Here is a 23530-nt window from a genome sequence, read left to right on the forward strand (position 1 = left end):
TCTCAAGGTAGTCCGGGTAGGAAGTTCCCAAGAGCATGTATGAGAGCCCGGGCTCTTGCTTGCTCGAAAAGAGAATATATGCCCGGATGACGAGGATAGTTTCCGGCAGATTGGATCTGATTTGGCCTATCCAATTAGTTTCTTGGGTCATTCTTGACCCGGGTCCTTATAGGGCTATCATCCCCGTAATTTACACATGTTAGCAGAGTTTATGAGATAGATGTTGTTGACAGTGTTGTCAACACGAGCACAAAACATAGAAACAAAAGAGAGTTTTATACCAACTGGAACCCAAGAAACAACTCAAACTTAACAGGGTGACAAGTTAAAGCAACAAGACCAAAACAAAAGAAGAAACAAATCAGGCTTGTCCATCAGTCTCCTTAGGATCCTCTGCAGCTTCTGCATCATCTTCATCAGATTTATCTTTATTTGCACCAGTTGTTGTTTTTGTTATTCCCCCTTTGTGTCCAGAATGTACTGCAACTTCCAGGAGCAATCTGTATTCAGCTATTTGACCTTTATAGTGCGCAAGAAACTGCTTAGCATTCTGAATTTGCTTCAATCCAAAGTCGATTTGTGCCTGCAAAACAGAAGTAGATACAAGAAGGTAATCCTGTGGTGTTGTAGTGGAGGAGGAGGCGATGTTTCCAGCATCAGCGGCAACACCAGTTGTAGAACAAGAAAGGTCTAATTTCCGATTTCCCTTGAAATATGATGGGGAAATTTTCAGAAACTCCCCGACGTTCATCAATTGTTCATCATCTTCCTTGATAAAACCTTGCGACTCTAGGATTCCTTAGATGAGAGAAGGGAACGGGAGTCGAGTTGACTTCAGCCCTCCTTCAGCAAATTGAAGGACAGTTCTAAACAACAACTGCCCAAAGTCGAAGGGGCGACCTGCACCAGTATCAAATAGAACAAAGGCCTACGACCTAGTTACCACCGTGGTCTTGGAAGAGGGAGTCCAATTTCGAATGACTTGTTTTTGCAGTATAGAATAGAAGGACGACAGATTTGCAGTAGACAATCATTGGGGTCGAACATGAAATTTGGTGATGATACCATTAGTTAGTGCGGCAGTGATATCATCAATATCAGCAGGAGGAAGGTCCTCTGCAACAGACGGAGTCCGTTGGTATTCGTTAATAATTTAGGGGCAGAACTGGTAAATAGCATCTCTCACAAACACATGTCCGTACCGGACAAAATTTGAATCTCCGACAGCAGCAGTGAGGTTGCAGTAAAATTCACGCAAGGGCCTCTTTGGATAGGGCATGACACAGGTCACCGTTGCGAGCAATCCTCGAGTTAGACGATTCTCCTCGAATTCTCTAGCCATCTCTTTAACGGGCTCATCATCAAACTCATGTACTGTTTCTTCTTTGTTTTTGGCTTCTTTTAGGCTATTTATGAAGTCAGCCAGGGGCTGTTCATCCTCAGAAGAAAAATCAACCTCTTGTGGTTGATCTGGAATGTTCTCAAGTAGTGCTGCAGAAGTAGAAGTGGATGGCTTCAGAGCAACAGCAGGTCGCGGGCGTGCAACCAGCTCAAATTCCTCATCGTTAGAATCATCTCCCGAAGAGGAATTGGGATCGAGGACATTTGTGAGGAAGGAGGAGACCCGTGGTTTCTTTGCTGGAGAAAATTCAGAGCCATAACCTGCTTGCCATTTGGAATGGATCCGCATGGGTTGAGGGCGAAATGCCCTCCGATAAGCCTCGTAATCTGGAGGAATGTCAATCTCAACTGGATTTCCCGGCTCACCAGGAGCAATTGTTTCCCGTGGGACAACCTCCGTAGCAGCAACGATCATCTGTAGTGGTTTCTCAATGGGGGGCATTGATGGTGATGTTGCGTGTGGTGTTGTCACAGCGGATGGAACACCACGGCTAGCAGCCATTGCACTGCGGATACCAATGGGTTGGATCGATGATCGGCCATGTAAGGTCTAGGAAATTTGATCTACGTAACCCGACTGACTGCATGCAATCTAGGGTTTTAATTAAAATATGTATTTAATGATTTTTATGCCTTCAATGCATGATTATTGCATGACTAGAGTTTATTTCAAGATTATTTTTAAGTTTCATGCATTAGGATTTTAAGTTGTATTTCGCGCTCGAACGAGTAACGAAGATCGGGGATAATCAGGAAAATATTTTTTTTATTGAATGATCATCTTTAATTATTTTATATCAGGGGTTTTTATGTATGATTTTTGAAAATGGGCTATGGTTGAATATTTTTACCCGTCGGGTTATATTTTTAACCGGTATGCAAATTTTAACGATTCAGAGGATTTTTTGAGGGTTCGAGCAATATTTTCAAAAACGTACCAAAACGAAATATTTTTCAAGAGTGTTATTGGGCTTGATGGGTTTGTTTTAATGCTTAGTGAGCTCAAAACCCTTTTAAATTTTAATTAAGGCCCATTAGTACATGTTTTATTAACCTAAACTACACTTAATCAAACCCTAACCATACTTAACACCCTTGGCCGCCCCCTCCCCTCATTCAGAAGCCTCCATACCTCCCTTTTATCAGCATCCTCCCTCGGTTTTGCAGCAGCAAGGTTCGACCTTCATATTTTCTCAAGAAAGCTTCCTCCCCACCTCTCCGGTTCTCATCCCGCGCGTAGTTCTTCAATTTTTTAATCATATAATTGTTAAGGCACACATGTATCTTTTATTTCTCTTCATTCACGACAATATTACGCTGAATTATATGTTAATTCATGAGAATATATTTATATATCTTGAGGTTTCGTTTATTCAAGGTTTTTGACATGTAAGTACATTGTTGGTCTTCATACTCCCGTTTTTCCTTGTGTTTGTGTAAGGGGCTGCCGAATAATGACCCTAGGAGGTTGAAAACATCAAGGTTTTAGGTAACTAAGGAATGGAGCCGAGGGTTGGTTGAGCCATGGTGAGGGCCGATCGAACCTAAGTTGTTTTGGGATGGTTGTGGCATGATCGAGAGTTTGGGGATGGCAGCCGTGCATGGCTCGATCCCAGCCATGAAGCGGACCCTCTTGGGTCCATGACAGGGCTAAGAGAGGGGTGGGAGTGACGGGTTGTGGTCCATAAGCTGTTCGAAGGGCTAGGTTGAAAGGCGGCTCGTTTGGTTGATGTTAGGACTTTTGGGTGTTTCACGTGAAGCTGAGTACAGGGGGATGTAGGCTTAGATGAGTGGTTCAGAGAACGAGTCCTATTCTCGGTCTTGGTCCTAAGGTACACTGGTTCTGGGCTGTTCCGGCTTCGAGTAGGCTAGAGTCGAAGGTTAGTGGCTCGGTGCTCTAAGGTTTGTAGGTGTCAACACGGTGGAATTTTCCAGCAGCTTCCAGGCATGATTCGGAAGTCCTAAGGGGTCTGAAAAGAGTGGTTTATGGGCTGGTGGTGTAGGTTTAAGTCATATTTCAAGTTGGGAAAGGTTTGGTTGAAATTCGGGTTGATTCATGTTAAAAAAGGGACCCCGATCTAAGTTTTAAAACGAATCATTTAAGTTTGGAGCGGGCTTGAGTTTACATCTATGAAATACTGAGAATTACATTTTGAGGTGTTTGGTTGGCTTCAAGTCGAAATTTTGAGGTCCAGGGGTAAAACGGTCATTTTGGGTTTTCAGGGGTAAAATGGTCATTTTGCTCCCGAGTTGAGTTTTTAGTCCTAGCAGCGCCCTGAGCACAATTTGACATATTATATCTAAATGTTTATGTATCACGAACATGATTTTATTAAATTATGAAAAAATACGTTGCATGCTTGATTTTAAGAAAAATTTACGTATATGCATGATTTTATTAAGTGATGAATACGATGACACGTTTTGAAGGATGAGAGTTGGTTGTGACTAATACAATTATATGAGATATTATGAGCTGAGGCCAAGGCTCATTGGACGGGTAATGCTGCCGCTGATGTCCCCGCCGCCGGGTACTGCTGTGATATTAGATGGATCCATCGAATAGAGCTGATAAGATATAGTTGATATGAAAGTCACAACTAATCAAACTGAATTCAATTAAAGAAAATGTATACGTATATGAGATTATGATGAGACATGTTATGATTTTATACGACATGTTTACGTCATGCTTTTAAGTTCAAGAAATGTATGTTGCTTACAATATTTTTCAATGTTGCATGTTATATATATGTAGTCGATATAACATTACTGGTGTGTTGAGTCTTTAGACTCACTAGGTGTGAATGATGCAGGTGAGCATGCTGATAAGGAGGCTGGAGGTGCCTAAGTCTGAGTCAGCAGGGCTGGATGTGCACAAATGAACCCGAGGACCACATTTTCTGCACATCATGTTTTTTTAGTTAGAAGTAGACATGATCATTTTTATATGCTTTGTTTTGACATGTTGATGATTACCAATATTTTTACTTGATTTATTGTTTACCTACATCTAGGATGGACGAGTTGACGATAATTTTTAAACTGCAATATTTTATCTGTTATATGATTACGATTATTTTTAAAATGCGTATTTTTCAGTAGTATTGCATGCATGCTTAATTTTAAGAATTTCGAAAAAATTAAGGTTGTAAAAAGAAATTGTAGCATTTTTATGTAGTAGATGTTTCAGTTAGTATCAGAGCAAAGGTCCTGTATAGGGTTGTACCACCGTCAGCTTCTGCATCTCAATCTTCAAGCCTCAAGTCTGTAAGCTTTTATGTTTTAAATATTTTAATGTTATTACCTGCATGATTGCATGATATACGTTTTACAGCAATTTACAGGACATGTTTAGCTGCTTTCATGATTAAATATTTTAAAAAACTAGATTAAATTTCATGATGGGTTACGTTTAGAATTTGGACTGTATTCAGATATTATGCCTCCCAGACGTGCTCTCCATACCGACCGACATGATGATACTCTAGGAGGTTATAGAGGCCTTCCCCCTCCACCACCACCGCCATTGGATGTAGCTACTCGAGTTCTCGAGGGCATGGCTAGACTTCTGGAGCAGGCACATCAGGTACCTTGACCTCAGACAGACATATATGAGCAGTTTAGACGGATCAACCCGAAGGACTTCGGGGGCACCACTGATCCATTCTTGGCAAAGGGTTGGATTCGATCCGTGGAGCTACATTTTCAGTACCTGGATATGAGGAATAGCGACCGGGTCAGATGCGCCACGTTTATGCTGAGAGATGGCGCGTCCCTTTGGTGGGGGGGAGCCATGCATGGGGTAGACTTGGCTACCCTTACTTGAGATTAGTATAAAGAGATTTTCTACAAAAAGTATTTCTCAACTGATATCAAGGGCCGCCTGACGAGGGAGTATATGAGTCTTCGCCAGGGGGACTCGACTGTGGCAGAGTTTATACGGAAGTTTGACAGCAATGTCACTTTGTGCCCCTTATTGCCAGGGGCGCCTAAGCCAGAGGACATGCAGCCTTGCAAAAAATGCAACATGTTCCACTTTGGCAAGTGCATGTGGGGGACCTTCAAGTGTTTCATTTGCGAGCATGAGAGTCACAAGGCGGCAAACTGCCCTAGGAAAAAAGGCCCTACTATTGACAGAGCATATGTGATTTATGCCGAGGATGCTGAGGTGGAGTCAGATTCTACGCTGATCACCAGTAACCCTTATATTTAAGATTTAAAATTATCGCTTGATTCCATGGGCTATATGTTTGTTATGAGAATTAATTTATGGGATTGATAACATAGAGTAAATTAGGGTGCATGCTCTACCTAGTAAGATTTAAGGATCGAATTGCATGATTGGAGAATTTTAAAGACCTAATTGTAATAACCGATAAAATTCGAGAATTTCAGGGGGTCAAGTTTGCAAATTCAAAAAAAATTGTAGGGCCAAATGTTATTTTCGAAAACTTTAAGGGCCAAATTGCAATTACCAAGATTTTTCTAGGATTTTTGGATAATTGCTGGTAGAATACTTCTTAAGTTTCAACACGAACAGATTTGATGGTATGTTTTTATCGCAGGAAGGATATATAATTCATGTGTAGCCACGCATGCATTGCTAGATTCCGGAGCTACACATTCATTTGTATCCGAGACGTTCATCCAGCGATTAGGAATCATACCTGTGGCGATGGATTCAAGATTCAGAGTATCGATTCCATACAGGATCAGATGTTCACTTCTCAGATAGTGAGGGGATTGGAGATTCGGTTACATAGGAATGCGGTACAGGCAGACTTAATTGTGTTACCGTTGCCCGAGTTCGACATCCTTTTGGGCTTGGACTTGCTTTCTTCTAATGGAGCTGTCATATATTTTAGACAGAGGTCGGTATCCATCAGACCGCCCAGCGGTAAGCCGTTTGTGTTTGAGGCATCCAGACATCAGCAGATGCCGCACATCATTTCTTGCATCTGTTCGAGGAAACTCATAAGGAAAGGCTGCCAGGCGTTTTAGGCCAGTATTGTGACAGTGTCAGAGCCAGACAGTCAGAGGCTAGAAGAGGTTGAAGTAGTCAGAGATTTCCCCAGTATTGTACGCACATGCTGAGAGACTTCCAAAAATTGGAGAATCTCTCAAAGTTTAAAGATTTCGTGAATATATCAGCCAGCTAGTTTTCATTCCTAACAAATTCCAGTCGAATTATGCTTTTTTCAAAAAAATCTCTAATAAAGTGATGTCTTATGTCTATGTATTTTGTTTGAGAGTGTTGAACAGGATTCTTAGAAATATTTATAGCACTGGAGTTGTCACAATATACCATCATGATATCATGGTGAAAACCATAATCCTCAATTATTTGATTCATCCAAACAAGTCGTGAGCAACTACTTGCAGCTGCTATATACTCATACTCACCGGTGAATAGGGACACACAATTTTACTTAAAACTGTACCAAGACACAAGGTTATTCCCTAGGTAAAAACAACCACCCAATGTGCTCTTCCTATCAACTAGGTCTCCGGCCTAGTCAGCATCATAAAAACCTACCAAATTTGTGTTTTTTCTTGTGTGTACCACAATCCTAACTCTAGTGTACCTGCAATATATCAAAGAATGCATTTCACAGCGTTTAGATATGATATTTTTGGATTTTCTTGGTACTTAGCACACAAACAGGCACTAAAAATATTATCGGGGCGTGTACCTATTAAGTACAAAAGACTACCGATGATGATGCGGTACATGGTGTTGTCAACACCATCGGCAACATCATCTTTAGACAGTTTTTCACTTGACCCCATGAGAGTTTTCATATGCTTAAAATTATCATTTGAGAACTTTTTAACCAGATTCTTTGCATACTTGGATTGACATAGAAATATATCATCATGAAATTGTTTAACTTGCAATCCAAGGGAGAAATTCAACTCTCCTACCATGCTCATTTCAAATTGTGATGACATGCACTCAAAAAAGTTATCAACAAGTTTTGTGATGAAGTGCCGAAGATAATATCATCTACATAAATTGGCAAATCAAAATATCATGCTTCAATTTTTGAATAAAGAGGGTTTTATCAATCTCACGTCGTTTAAAGCCCAAGTTGATCAAATAATCATCCAACCTACCATACCATGCTCGTGGATCCTGTTTCAGTCCATATAGAGCCTTCTTTAGTTTGTAGACATGGTCCATGTGATGTGGATCTTCAAATCCTTTCAGTTGGCTTACATAGACTTCCTCATTTAAAATTTCATTTAAGAAGGCACTTTTTATGTTCATTTGATACAATTTGATTTGCATATGGCATACTATGACAAGCAACAGTCGGACTGACTCAATTCGGGCTACAAGCGTGAATGTTTCATCAAAATCCTCCCCCTCAACCTTGTTCCGAACAATGTTACCGGATTCATCTATTTTATTTTCGAAAATCCATTTCGTTCCAATAACATTAGTATTCAATGGTCTAGGAACCAAATTCCATACATCATTGTGCACAAATTATCCAAGTTCTTTATGCATTGCATTGGCCCAGAATTCGTCTTTTAGTGTATCATTAATGTTTTTGGGTTCAATGTCAGACACGAAACATGAGTAACTTACCTGAGAAAATGTGGAGCTCATACAGACAGTCCAATCATTTTGCGGTAGTAAACTTTTTCTTTCTTCCTTGTTTGCACGTCATCATGTACTTCACAAATGATTTGAGATGATGTGTGATTTTTCTGAATCTTACTGAGAAATTATTTTCCTTCATTATTAACCTCATCATCATGGTCCTCATCTTCTAGTGTTTCTGTACGGTTCAGTGGTGGTGTTACCTCACTGGTCTCCACACTAGACTCAACACAATTTCTTGTCATTGATTCACCTACATCCAGCAGTCCTTCAGTATCATCCTCCTTGGTTTTTCCTGTTAGGTCTAAAAAATCATCAAATAAAACATTAATCGATTCAATAGTTGTCCTAGTTCTCAAATTAAACACATGATTGGCCCGATTATTCATTGAGTATCCAAGAAATAGGCTTTTATCACTTTTTGAATCAAATTTTGCAAGATGATCTCGATCATTTAAAACGTAACAAATACAACCAAAGGTATGAAAATATTTAAGGTTTGGTTTCTTTCCATTGATGATTTCATCGGATGTTATGGTAGATCAACTCCTTAAAAATATAGGGTTGAAAATGTGACATGCCGTATTTAAAGCTTCGGCCCAAAAACGTTTTGGCACATTCTTGGAACATAGCATGACCCGAGCTATTTCTTGGAGGGTTTGATTTTTCTCTTCAGCTATGCCGTTTTGTTGAGGGGTCTTCGGAGCTGAAAATTTATGACTGATACCTTTCTTATCACACAAAGACGTAAAGAGAGAATTTTCGAACTCCTTACCATGATCAGTTCTTATTTTGACCACCCTTACATCATAAAAATTTGTTATCCTAGCATTCAATTTCTTAAAAGCATCAAATGTATCAAATTTTTCTCTTAGGAAACTTACCCAAGTAAAACACAAAAAAGCATCAACACAAACAAACAAATATTTCTTACCACCCAAGGTCTCAACATCCATTGGACCCATTAGATCCATGTGCAAGAGTTCAAGACACCATGTTGTCCCAAATTGTTGCAACACTAGTGCACAACACGGGTTTGTTTATATTTCTGACACACTCCACAGACATATGCATTACATACACTTAAATTGGGCATACCTCTCACACCATCAAACTTACATAGATTCTTCAAGGTCTTGAAGCTCATGTGTCCCAATTTTTGATGCCATATGTAGAGCCCAAAATCAGTACACGTAAAACCCATGCATTTATTTAATTGTTAAATTATTTATTTAAGTTTAAAAATGATTTATAGCGATGCATGACCTATTTAAATTGCATTATTTTAATTATTTATGTTTATGTCATGCACGTTAAATGTTTTCTTGAGTTTCATGTTTCAAGCGATTATTCGATGCGAGATCGAGGAAAAGAGACCGGCGACAATTTTGGCGATTTTAAAAAATGTGGCACTTTATTTTAAGTTAAGGTTGGGGCATTTTGATTAATTTAGTGAGTTTTTAGCATTTTAAAGACTAAATTATTTATTTATTTATTTAAGATTTTAAAACCTTTAAAGTTTAACACTTGTGTATTTTATTTTAAATTTAGGGAGGTTAGTAATTTAAGGGGGGATTGGTATTTTAATTACTATGTAATTGCTCATCAATTATTAAATTAAGCTAATTATCCCCTAATTACCTTTATTTTAATTAAGGAACACACGCACACACATTCAGGGATTCTCTTCATTAGCAGTTCCACTCACTTTATTGACCAAGAAGAATGCTAAATTCGTATGGAGTGATTAATGTCGGAAGAGCTTTGACACTTTGAAGCAAGCTCTAATTTCAGTTTTCGTTGCTTGACCGAATCTGTGCAAGCCAGCCTTCCGATGAGCAGTTGCAAAAATGGAAACTGAAGGATGAAGTCAAGGGTAGTATACTCTACACAGTGTCTGATGGTATTGTGAGGTACAGAGGAAGGATGTGGGTGCCTAGTGTCGATTCGATCAGAGAGGATATTCTGACAGAGGCACATGCATCTCCGTACTCCATCCATCCCGGAGGTACCAAGATGTACAAGGATTTGCAGATTCTTTATTGTTGGCCAGGTATGAAGCGGGACATCCGCCGATTTGTGTCTGAATGCCTCACTTGTCAGCAGGTGAAAGAAGAGCATCAGAGGCCAGCAAGGATACTTAAGCCACTCCCTATCCCCGAGTGGAAATGGGAGAATATCACCATGGACTTCGTTGTCGGGTTGCCGAGGTTAGTCAGAGGATCCAATGCTATTTGGGTTATAGTGGATCAACTCACTAAGTTGGCACACTTCTTGCCAGTGAAGACGACTTTCTCCATGACGCAGTATGCGGAGCTCTATATCAGGGAGATATTTCGATTGCACGGGATCCTAGTTTCTATTGTGTCCGACAGGGACCCGAGATTTACATCGTCCTTCTGGAATAATTTGCACGCAGCCATGGGGACGAAGTTGCTATTCAGTACATCTTTCCACCCTCAGACAGATGGCCAGTCTGAGCGAGTGATTCAGATTGTGGAGGATTTATTGCGAGCCTGTATAATTGATTTCCATGGGACTTGAGAATCTAAGCTACCTCTAGTGGAGTTCACCTACAAAAACAATTTCCAATCATCTATTGGTATGGCTCCCTACGAGGCATTGCATGGGAGGAAGTGCAGATCGCCGATTCATTGGGATGAAGTCGGTGAGAGATCAGAACTTGGTCAGAGATGGTTCAACAGACTGCAAAGGTGGTGGTCAAGATCCGAGATAGGATGAAGACCGCCCAGAGTCATCAAAAGAGCTATGCTGACAAGAGGAGGAGGGATCTAGAGTTTGTCGTAGATGATCACGTTTTCGTGAAGATATCACCCATGAAGGGTGTTATGAGATTTGGGAAGAGAGGCAAGCTTAGTCCGAGGTTTATTGGACCGTTTGAGATTCTTGACAGAGTTGGGACACTAGCTTATCGTGTAGCCTTACCGCCGAATTTAGCTGGAGTACACAATGTGCTCCACGTCTCGATGTTAAGGAAGTACCTAGCAAATCCTACCCATGTTTTTAGCTATGAGCCGTTGTAGCTTGCTCCAGATCTGTCGTATGAGGGAAGACCTATTCAAATCCTAGACAGACAAGAACAGAGACTTTGGAACAAAGTAACCAAGTTGGTCAAAGTCCAGTGGCTGAATCAATACGTGGAGGAGGCCACTTGGGAGACCGAAGCAGATATGAGAAGCCGCTACCCGGAGTTGTTTGGTTTCGAGGAAGAAATTTATATAAGTGGGGGAGGAACTGTAGAGCCCAAAATCAGTACACGTAAAACCCATGCATTTATTCAATTCTTAAATTATTTATTTAAGTTTAAAAATGATTTATAGCGATGCATGACCTATTTAAATTGCATTATTTTAACTATTTATATTTATGTGATGCACGTTAAATATTTTCTTGAGTTTCATGTTTCAGGCGATTATTCGATTCGGGATCGAGAAAAAGAGACCGGCGACGATTTTGGCGATTTTTAAAAATGTGGCACTTTATTTTAAGTTAAGGTTGGGGCATTTTGATTAATTTAGTGAGTTTTTAGCATTTTAAAGACTAAATTATTTATTTAGTGATTTTAAGATTTTAAAACCTTTAAAGTTTAACACTTGTGTATTTTATTTTAAATTTACGGAGGTTAGTAATTTAAGAGGGGGATTGATATTTTAATTACTATGTAATTGCTCATAAATTATTAAATTAAGCTAATTAGCCCCTAATTACCTTCATTTTAATTAAGGCACACACGCACACACTTTTCACACACCAATAGCCGATCACTCACACACACACAATCACAATTCAGATTTTTATTTTCTTTGAGAGCAAGAAAAACCTAGGGTTCTAAGAACTAGAGCAGCCGCCCCTCTCCTTGGATTTTTCCAGCAAATTTCGTTGGTTTTCTTCAAGGAATTTAGTGCCACGTTCATCCCGGATCGTCTCTCGCATCACTCCCGCCTCGGTATCGCTGTTTCGGTATTTCAAATCATCAAAATACATGTATATTCTTTCGTTTCTGCATTGATCTTGTCATAGTAATAGCTTTGATGTTTATTGTATGAAAATCATGTGTATGTTATGTAGAAGTTTGAGCAAATATGGTTGGATCACTTTTGAAACTGTTTTTTGGATCTCAAAACTCGAATTTGCTGTCTTTTTAATTACTGCGACTTTTCGATCGATTTTCTGAAAAAACTTTCAACATATGAAACGTAGAACATTTTGATACCTTCGATTTGATATAAAATTCGAGATATTTGGATAAGAATTGAGTGAGTTATGATTGTTTTTGTGGGACTTCTCAAACTGCATTTTTCGAAAAATACGTCCTTGATGTGTTCTTGAAGTTTTATTGTTGCAGGCTTTGTTTAGGATTGACGGGTGATCGCTGCTGCGTTTAGGTATATCGAGAATGATGTTGGGATGATTGTTGGTGTTTCGTTTCGTGTCATTAGGCACTTGGTCGAATTAGAAGTCGTAGGAATGGTTTTAGCGCCAAGTGTCGTGTTAACGGATTTGTTGCGTTGCTTATGATGCGTCTCTTTGGAGACTTTGGGACGTTTCGTGTAGTCGAGTCAGTGCCAAAATGTCCTAGGATGAGTCTCGAGGCGTTGTTCACTGTCTGTGTAATCGAATTTGGGGAAAATAAGCTTCTAAGTCGCGGAGTCCAGTACACTCGGCGCCCGAGCGGTAATGTTTTACCGCCCGAGCGCCACTCTTTCTGTCCGAGTGTAGGTTTCCATAAGATCTGGCGCTTGAGCGGTAATATGTTACCGCCCGAGCGCGGGCCCAGCTGGAAGAACGTTTGGTTTCCACTTATTTTCAAGTTCAAATAGTGATTTCATGTCTTTTATTGTTGGGAAATGTTCACACATTATTTTAGATATTGTTCGGGGTTCGATGTCATGGGTTAGTACGATGATTTAACGATGTCAAGTACCGAGTGATCTAGATTGTCATAAGCTATTTATGTACTTCGGTGGTGAGCGCGATTACCTACCTCTATGTTATGAAAGTTAAGTGCTTGCAATGTGTTAGTATGTACAGCAGTGGCCCCAAGCGAGATCCAACGAATCCCTCAACGCCAAGTAAGTATGTTCGACGTGCAAAAGAAAATATTTTTTTTAAGTTTTTGAGGTATGCTAAATGTCTTGTGACCAAATTATATATGGGTTTGGAAGTCGATGAACGTGGCCGAGGGCCTCTCCACCCCGGTAAAGCATGATCGGATTTAGATCAGGATTGGAAAGCGGTAAAGCATGACCAAGGACCAATCCACCCGTTAAAGCATGAACGGGGATCTCATGTATGTGGTAGTGGACTTTCCCTGCCAGCCCAGTACTGTGGTTTAGTCTGATCAGGCGTGTTTATGTATGGGTCACTTGCTTTGAAACATATCTCTACGCAAAATGATGAAGTTCATGTATGTTATAGTATGTATGTCGAAAGCATGTTTCGGAAAAGTTTCACGTTATGGCACGTCTATGTTATGTATGTAAGTTCAAGCTTTTACACGCATGTTCAAGTTTCAAGTATGTACGCTCTATTTTAAAGATTGTATGTGATTTTACTACGCAATACTTGTTATGCCCAGTTATACATGTTGAGTCTTTAGACTCACTAGACTTGATCGATGCAGGTGAGGATAACTTTGAGGAGACGAGGGGTGCGGACCAGTGAGCTGGCTTGGACTGAGTGGGAGGCTAAACCCGAGGACCGCCCATGTTTTTAATTTTATGCAATGATCAAACTACTCTGATTTCATGTTCTGAGTTACGGTGTTTTAAACTAGTGTTTTTAGCAAACTTTATTCGTGATCTTTTTATTTCAATTATTTTTGGATGAAAGGTTTATTTTAAATAAAAATTTGAGAGTTTATTTATTATGTAAGAAAAATTTTATTTTTCCGCAAATTTTAAAGTCGTTAAAAAGTACGGTACGTTACACCATAAGTCCAAATCTCTCACATTGGCACTTCGGCAATCATCACATTCTCCCAATTGACAACAATTGTCAGCAGCCCGAGTGCCTGACATTACACAGACATTGACGTCATTAAAAACTTCACTATTATTTTTGTTGAACCAAACATGTAAATCATCATCACAAAGTTGACTTATACTTACTATGTTCGAATTAAGTCTTTCAACGTGTAGAAAATTATGAAGTCGGGAAGCCCGTCAACATTCAGGGTTCCTTGCCTACAATTCTTCCTTTGGCACCACCACCACAGATTACACGCCCACTTTTTACTTCAACATAATTCGTGATGTGTTCTTTGGATCCGGTCATGTGGCGTGAGCAGCCACTTTTAAAGTACCACGTTCTTGCAATGTTAGTTTTTAAAGAAATATAAATGACATTGCATCGAATAACAGTTTTGGGTACTTATATTTTCTCCGTGGAAGAATTTTGACTGTGGTGTTGTACAACACCTTGTGTAACACCCGATTTTATTGTCCATTCGGGTAATCATCACTTGGTTTATATCAAAAGGGTTTGATGTGCCAAGGATTATGGCATTAGTGGCAGATAAATTGTCGTTTTTTTGCTTTGGTTTAGAAGTTGACACTAGCTTCTTGGATTGTGACATATTCACTGGATGATCAACTTTCAAATGAGACGAGGAAACTCTGATTTGTTTCGAATTTTGTTCGAGACTAGCTTTGAGATTGACATAATCTTCAAAGGAGGGTTAACCATTAAAGGGATTGAATTGTCTTCACTTCTCTTTACAAACACAGTTGATTTTGATCCGGAAGTGGAAGATTCACCATGTTCATATATTCTTTCAATATATCCAAGACCAGTTCTACTATCATTTCCCATTGTTAGCATTGAGTCAAGTTTTGATGAACTTGAGTTGAATTTTGCAAGATTTTTTGAGGACTTCTCAAGATCATCCTTGAATTTGCACAGTTCAAAATCCTTTCTACTCAATAAGATTTCGAGTCAAGACAAACTGCTTTTTAACTCAACATTTTCTTTTGAAAGAATCGAATTTGTCTCGTTTTTTTTTAAGACAGTCATCATACAGTTCTTCATACATCATCGGGACAGTCTCTATGGTAAGCTCTTCTTGATCAAATTCCTGGATTTCGTCAAAGTCTGAGTTCTTGAGAGGTTTTGCATTGAAGCATAGTGACTTAGAGATGGTGTTGTTGTCCGGTGTTGCAACACTAGTGGCAACACCAAGCGGATTGACCTACAGTTTGCATGTATTATTCAAAATGACAGATAATGATGTAAAATCATCTCCTTTACTGGATTTAAGCTCTTCATCAGAATCTTCATCACTCAAGGAAACAACCATGCTTTTACTTCTGTGAAGTCGAATGCCACACTCATTTGCATAGTGGCAAAATCCGAAACACTCTCTACATTGGATTGTACTGAGTCCAATCTTTTAGTTTCTGGTTGAGCCATCACTTCATTTCTTGGTTTAAAATACCATTGAGCAGGTGTATGCAGTTTATTTCTGTCAGAAAGGCCAAAAGAAGGTTTCAGTGGTTGCATAATTTTCTTCTCGTCTCTCATTCTCTTCAAGTAATCACCAAACATCTTAGTAATCAAGAAGATTGACTCCTCACCGAGTTCAGCTGAATTAGATTGTTGAAGGAGTCATCAGAAGCTTGCAATGCAATGGTCTTCCCTTTATCTCTTCTCTTTATGTCGAGATTTATCTCAAAATTCCTTAGAAAGCTTATCAAATGTCCCATACTTCTTTAGCAAATGTGCAATTGGTAATAAGGCTGAACGTGTTGACATCGACCGATGTAAAGATGACATTGAGTGCCTTAGAGTTGAAATTTGAGGTCTGAAACTCATCATTAGTCCATGCATTCTCAGGCTTGATCGGCTGTCACCATCTACATCGAAAATTCTAGGTGGTGACCAACCATCTAGAACCTGTTGTCAAGCTCTTTTCTCGATGGAATTTATGTTCATCCTCATCTTGACTTTCCAAAACGCATAATTCGATCCATCCAAGACCGGTGGTCTAAAGGCAGTACTTGAAGCCAATGCGTTCATTGTGCTATAGTTGAATTTCCTGTAAAACAACAATAAACCAGAATCAATCACTTAGTATATCAAGCGTTGGCTCTGATACAACTTGAAAGGGCTATTGATCATGAACGTACAAGAAATAAATTATTATGTGTGTATCAGAAGTTAGTATTGTGCTCGGGTATTGTCAACACCGACTCACAACATGAAACAAAAATTAATTATTGAACATACAAATATAATTTATATAAATAGAAACCAGATTTAAATTATGTACGCCTCATGGCAAAAATTCACTAGGAAAATATGTAAATCATCTACACAAAACAATACTAGTGAAAATAACAAAACCAAATTCCTTGACACTCCAAGGAATTAAAATACATCAAAATAAACCAAAATAAAAACTAGATGCATAAACTGAAGTTGCTTAAAACAAATAACAGAATAACACTCTTAGATCAAAACTCTATTTCAGTGTTGTTCTTCACGGTCTTGAACATCAATCAGCAACACGGCATAAACGTGAATCAATAACTTAAATTCTTCAACATAAAAATCTTCAACTCTAAACTTCGGGTAGTTCAGAGCAAAATTTCAGCAGTTGCGTTAAAATCCCTCGAAGTCGTCATTGTTCTTCTCATAATATTCCGTATATATAGATCTTCATATTTTGATCTAATTATTTTTCTATAAGAGCAAAATCCTACAAACATGGAAATAAGAGTTTATTAAGAATAAGACTCGATTCAAATCTAAGATATTATATCTTAGAGATAAATAGCAAAAACAAATCATAAGAGATAAATACAAAGATTAGATTAGGTCAACCAAGTCTAGGAATAAATCTCATTATTAGATCAAGTTAAATTAGTTTAGAAATGCAAAACTCTTAATTTTTTCAATTTAAATAAAGGACAATGATTAATTAAGAAAAAAAATATTCCTTTCATCTTCAAGCCAAAATTGATAGCAACATTAAATTTAACATCCATTTCCAAGCCAAAAGATTAGCATACCAATATTATCTAAAGAATGAGTAGGTCTCTTGTGAGACGGTCTCACGAATCTTTATCTATGAGACGAGTCAATCCTACCGATATTAACAATAAAAAATAATACTCTTAACAATAGAGAACATGCAACTATGGTTTTTGTAAATAGTCATCCAACATTTTAGGTTTATATGTTCTTTCTTACATTTCATCGAGCATGTCGAGAGCAATTTTATGAGCAACTATGAAAAGAAAAATTGGAGGATTAAAACATAAATTTATGCAATAATACGATAAGTATACATCTTAGAGAGAAAACTAGAATGCAAAATTATTAGTTTATAAATTAAAAGAAACCATATTTAAAAGATTAAATATCGACGATCTCTGTCCCCGTTTTGGATTTTCTCCGCGAGATCACGAATTCGTGGAAAAAATAGTCATCCAAGACATTTTTTTATAGGACCCACTGTGGGGCCCTTAACTCCTAATCGTTATTACAACTCAATCTGATTAGGGTTAATTAATTACAGCGGAAAACGAGTTTAAATTTTCTTTACAATGAGCCCAAAACATGTCAACTGTAATTATAATACTAAAAATAGTATATAATATAGTCTCGTCTCAACATGTCACAATATAAAACAAGCCCACACATAATCCAGATCAAACTACAAACTAACAACTCATATCTTTGGGACATACCCCGGTATACAGATACATATACATATATATTGGGAAACAAAGCATTAAACCTCAACTCAACAGTGACTTCCTCCAGAAGTACCCTATCCGGCCTCCTGATATCCTGGGGTACCTACCATTGTCCACACACAAAGACAACAACAGCCCCCCATTGGGGGTGAGTAAAGCACCGTATGGAACAACCATCGTATATAGAACAGATATCTAAACAATGATATATGATATGCAATTCATGTATGTCGTGGAGGTATCGGGACAAATGCCCATCCACTGAGCATATGTCAGAATCAAACGAATCGCTATCAAATCAATGCTCGAGCTGGCACACCGGCCTCAATCAGGGATACTCGTATGATAGCGTCGACAAAGCGTCATCAAATCCCAAATCTCAATCAATCGTCGGGGCCACAAATGACTATGCTTTAAGGGTCATGTAATACCAAACATAGCATTGTGTTCACAAACCCCAGAATCCAATCAAATCATATCAGGGTATCCAAGGATCATAGCTCAACGTGCATGTCATGTATCGATATATGCATCAACCGATGTGTGTTAACAAAATATTTATTTTATACATCGATATTCCAATCACAATGTCATGTATGCCACATCAGGTCATCACATAAGGCATATAGACACATCTTCTCAATCAAATCAATAAAACATATATCATATGATACAGATACCTGTCTTATGTTATCCGATCGCAACATACATCAATTCTTCGTTCCAGTTGATATAGCTTGAAGATATCAGTATAATAATCTATCTACATCAATAACATATTCATTCCAATCAATAACATCATTCAAAATCATCAATATAAGTTTCAAATATATTTTGAAACTTTGAAAATTCATATCAAATCGAAATCATAACATAATTCAATTCCAACTTCGAATATGAGTTTCTTGTCGGTTATTCTACCACATATAGGAATCTCGACTTCAATTACATGCTATTCCAGCACTTTCATATTTAGAGCTGCTGAAACTAGAAGAAATTTGCCTCATAAGGAAGTTCTCAACACAAAGATTACGAATATATAATTTGTTTCGCGTTTGGATAACGTTTCGAAGTGATTTCGGACGATAGAAATCGATTTCCTTTCTCTTTCTCGAAGTTACTGAATAAGAAATGAAGAAGGAAAGAAAGAAAAAAAATTATTCTTATCTACACCGCATTCGCACCCGGGCGGTAGAATTCTCGCGCCCGCCCGAGCGCGAGACATTCTGTCCCCGAGTATCACTTGCACCGCGCTCAGGCGGTAGAATTCTCGCGCCCGAGCGCGAGATGTTCTGCCCCCGAGTGCTATTTGTGCTGCGCTCGGGCGGTAAAATATCGCGCTCGAGCGCCAACAGTTCTGTCCGAGCACTAATTTATTCTACACTGGCGCTCGGGCGGTCATTTTCTACCGCTCGGGCGCCATATGTTCTGTACAAAATATTGGTCTTGTATTGTATCGGCGTCCGGTTTCTCCACTCAAGCTCTTACAACTTCAATTCTGTTAATTAATTAATATCTATTACGATATTTCATTATCAACATTTATTTTCTCAATTTCATTATCATGATATACATAATCACATAAAAAGTCATGAATTATCGATAATCACCATAGGATTTACGACGATAATACGATACACGGTCCTTACATTTCTCCCCCACTTAAAAGATTTCGTCCTTGAAATCTCAAATGTCTTTATATACATAACATTGTCAAACATATATATGTCACCAGTTATAGTGTATATCAAAACTAAAATCAGTAAACGGATCAGTATACATTGAATACACTGGAACAGATGGAATAGAATCAAATAAATGCGGATATGCATCTCGCATTTTGCTTTCTAACTCCCACGTTGATTCTTCCACACCATGCCGTGTCCATTGTACTCGAACTAAAGGAATCGATTTATTACGTAATATCTTCTCCTTTCGATCCATAATACTAACAGGTTGTTCGACATAGGAAAGAGAAGGATCAAGTTCAACATCATCAGGTGCAAGTACATGTGATGGATCTGGTCCATACTTTCTCAACATAGAAACATGAAATACATCGTGAATGGCAGATAGAGCTGGTGGCAATGCTAACCGATAAGCAAGATCCCCAACTCGATCAAGGATCTCGTATGGACCAACATATCGAGGCGATAACTTACCTCGCATGCCAAATCGAACAGTGCCTCTAAAGGGAGATATTTTCAAAAACACTTTGTCACCTTTCTGGAATTCCAAGGGTCGTCTTCGTTTATTCGCATAACTCGTTTGACGATCCTGAGCAGCTTTCATCCGCTGTCGAATCAACTGAACCTTATCATTCATTTCCTGTATCATTTCAGGTCCAGTCATTTGTCTCTCACCAATTTCATCCCAGAATAACGGTGATCTACATCATCTCCCATATAGAGCTTCAAACGGTGCCATACCAATACTCGTTTGAAAGCTATTATTGTAAGAAAATTCAACCAATGGTAAGGCATCTTGTCATCCCATTCTGAAATCCATCACAATAGCACGTAACATATCTTCTAACGTTTGAATTGTACGCTCAGTCTGGCCATTAGTTTGAGGATGATAAGCAGTACTCATGGCCAAAAGCGTACCCATAGCTTCTTGGAAACTACCCTAGAATTTAGAAGCAAATCTGGGATCACGATCAGATACAATCGAATTGGAACACCGTGCAGTCTCACAATATTCTCGATGTATAAACGGGCCATTATTTTATAAAGATAAGTTCGCTCATACGGAATGAAATGTGCAGATTTCGAAAGCCGGTCAATAATAACCAAAATAGCATCACAGCCCTTGGGCGAACGAGGTAAATGAGTCACAAAATCCATAGCAATATGTTCCCAATTCCATTTCGAGATTTCGAGTAATCCTCCAGGTTTCATTCTCTCGACTTTCACTTGCTGACAGACAAGACATTTCGAAATAAATTCAGCGATGTCCTTCTTCATACTTCTCCAACAGAATTGAGGTGTTAATGTCAAATACATCTTTCGACCTCCAAGGTGAATACTGTATTTGCTACAATGTGCTTCTCGAAGAAGGGCAGATTTCAAGTCAGAATTATCAGGAACTACCAACCGACCATTAAGTTGTAAAGAACCATCATAAGAAATCTGAAATCCAGACTGATGTCCTGCAGATACAAGTTCTTTCGACTTTTGAATCTGAGCATCACTTCGTTGGGCCTTTCGTATTTTCGATATCAAATTCGGCTCAATTTGCAATGCTTAGACAGTGACAGAATTCCAATTCGAGTGAAAAGTCAAACCAGAAGTACATATATCCTCATGTACTTTGGCGACACAAACAAAAGCTAAAACAGAATCATGCATCTTACGACTAAGGGCATCCGCAGTAACATTCACCGATCCAGAGTGATACTGAATCTCACAATCAAAGTCCTTCAGGAGATCCATCCATCTGCGTTGCCTCATATTCAAATCAGATTGAGAAAAGAGATACTTCAGACTCTTATGATCTGAATAGATAACAAACTTTTCTCCGTACAAGTAATGGCGCCAAATCTTTAGTGCAAACACAATGGCGACCAATTCAAGATCATGAACAGGATAACGAGTTTCATGAGATTTCAATTGACGAGACGCATAAGCGACCACTTTGCCATGTTGCATCAGGACACAGCCCAAGCCTTTACCAGACGCATCTGTACACACTACAAATCCTCCGATACCTGAGGGAATAGTAAGCACAGGTGTTGTGGTCAATCTCGTCTTCAATTCAAGGAAACTAGCTTCACATTCATCTGACCAAATGAATCGCTGATTCTTCTGTGTCAGTTGAGTAATAGGTTTAGCTATCTTTGAAAACCCTTCAATAAAGCGACGATAATATCCAGCTAAACCCATGAAGCTACGGATTTCAGGAACATTCGTAGCTCTCGCCCAATTCAATACAGCTTCGACCTTAGCAGGATCAACAGATATGCCATGTCTCGAAATGACGTGGCCTAAAAATACTACTTTGTCCATCCAGAATTCACATTTGGACAATTTAGCATATAAATGACTAGTACGAAGAGTTTGAAGTACCAGTCTCGAATGTTCAGCATGCTCCTTTTTCGATTTCGAATATACAAGAATATCATCAATAAAGACGATAACGAATCGATCAAGATAATATCGAAAGACACGATTCATTAAATCCATAAAAACAATAGGAGCATTCGTGAGACCGAAAGGCATAACCAAGAACTCATAATGGCCATACCTCGTACGAAAAGCAGTTTTAGGCACATCTTCATCTCAAACTCGTACTTGGTGATATCTAGAACGAAGATCAATCTTAGAGTAAACAGAAGTACCCTGAAGCTGATCAAATAAATCACCAATACGAGGAAGTGGGTACTTATTTTTCACAGTAGCCCGATTCAATTGCCTATAATCGATATACATTCGCATAGTACCATCTTTCTTTCGAACAAATAAAACTGGAGCTCCCCAAGGTGACACACTCGGTCGAATATATCCCTTATCAAGAAGATCCTGTAATTGTTCATTCAATTCTTTCAATTCCAATGGTGCCATGCGATAAGGAGCTTTAGAATAAGGCGCAGTTACCGGTACAAGTTTAATACTAAACTCAACTTCTCGATGAGGAGGAAAATCAGGAATCTCATCGGGAAATACATCCGGGAATTCTTTCGCAACAGGAATATCAGATAAAGAAAGCTCCTTCTTCGAAACATCAATAGCGTAGACAAGATAACCCTCATCCCCGCTAGTCAAAAGTCGAGACATTTCCAAGGAAGATACCAATGAAATTTTGGCTTGGGAACCCTTGCCATAAAAGTTCCACTTGGGTCCATCAATAGGTCTAAATCGAACTACTCCATGAAAACAATCAACAGTAGCTCGATTTGTCGTCAAGATATCCATGCCAACAATACAATCAAAGTCGTGCATTGGGAGGACAATCAAATTTAGGAATATCACATTATCCTCATATATCAATACACAATTATGCACAACTTGCTCAGACAAAATAATCTTCCCCGTCGGCGTGGCTATCGACAAGGTATCATACAACGGGGTACACATAATATCATGCGATGCAACAAATGCATGAGAAATGAATGAGTGGGATGCTCCTGTATCAAATAAAACACGTGGAGGATAATCGCAAAGCATGCAAATACCTGCAATCACACCACCAGGAGCTTCTTTCCCCTGATCCTCGGTCATAGCATACACTCGAACTTGAGGAGGGACTTGAGCAGTCTGACCACTCGGTCCTCGATATCGTGGAACACTCGACTGCTGGAAAGAGGGAACAGGAACGGCAAGTCTCATCATACTGGGACCACCTCTAAATCCTGGCTGGGGTTGAGAAGAAGTCGTACCCCTGTTCGGACATACTCGAGAGAAATGACCTTCCTGTCCACATTGATAACAAGTACCAAACATACCTCGACACTGCTCGATAGTATGTTTTCCTCCACAATGACTACAATAAGGAGCAATCACGGGATTCCATCTCTGGGATCCACTAGAACTCGAAGAAGACGAAGAAGCAGAACCAGTCTTCTTGAATGTTTTACCTCTTGGACGCAATGAAGGCTGCTGAGCTGACATTGGAGGTGGAGGAGTATACTGTGGACCTCCTCGCCTAAGTCCAGCCTCTGCTGCCTTGGCTCGTTCAACTGCCTCTGCGTAGCTGGTAGACAAACCACAAACAACAAAAGTATATAAATCAGGATGCAATCCATTCACAAACCTGTTATATTTTGTTTTTGCATTCGCAGCTACGTGAGGTGCAT

Source organism: Primulina tabacum, chromosome 12 (assembly GCF_025594145.1).
Source record: "Primulina tabacum isolate GXHZ01 chromosome 12, ASM2559414v2, whole genome shotgun sequence".
Classification (NCBI taxonomy): Eukaryota; Viridiplantae; Streptophyta; class Magnoliopsida; order Lamiales; family Gesneriaceae; genus Primulina; species Primulina tabacum.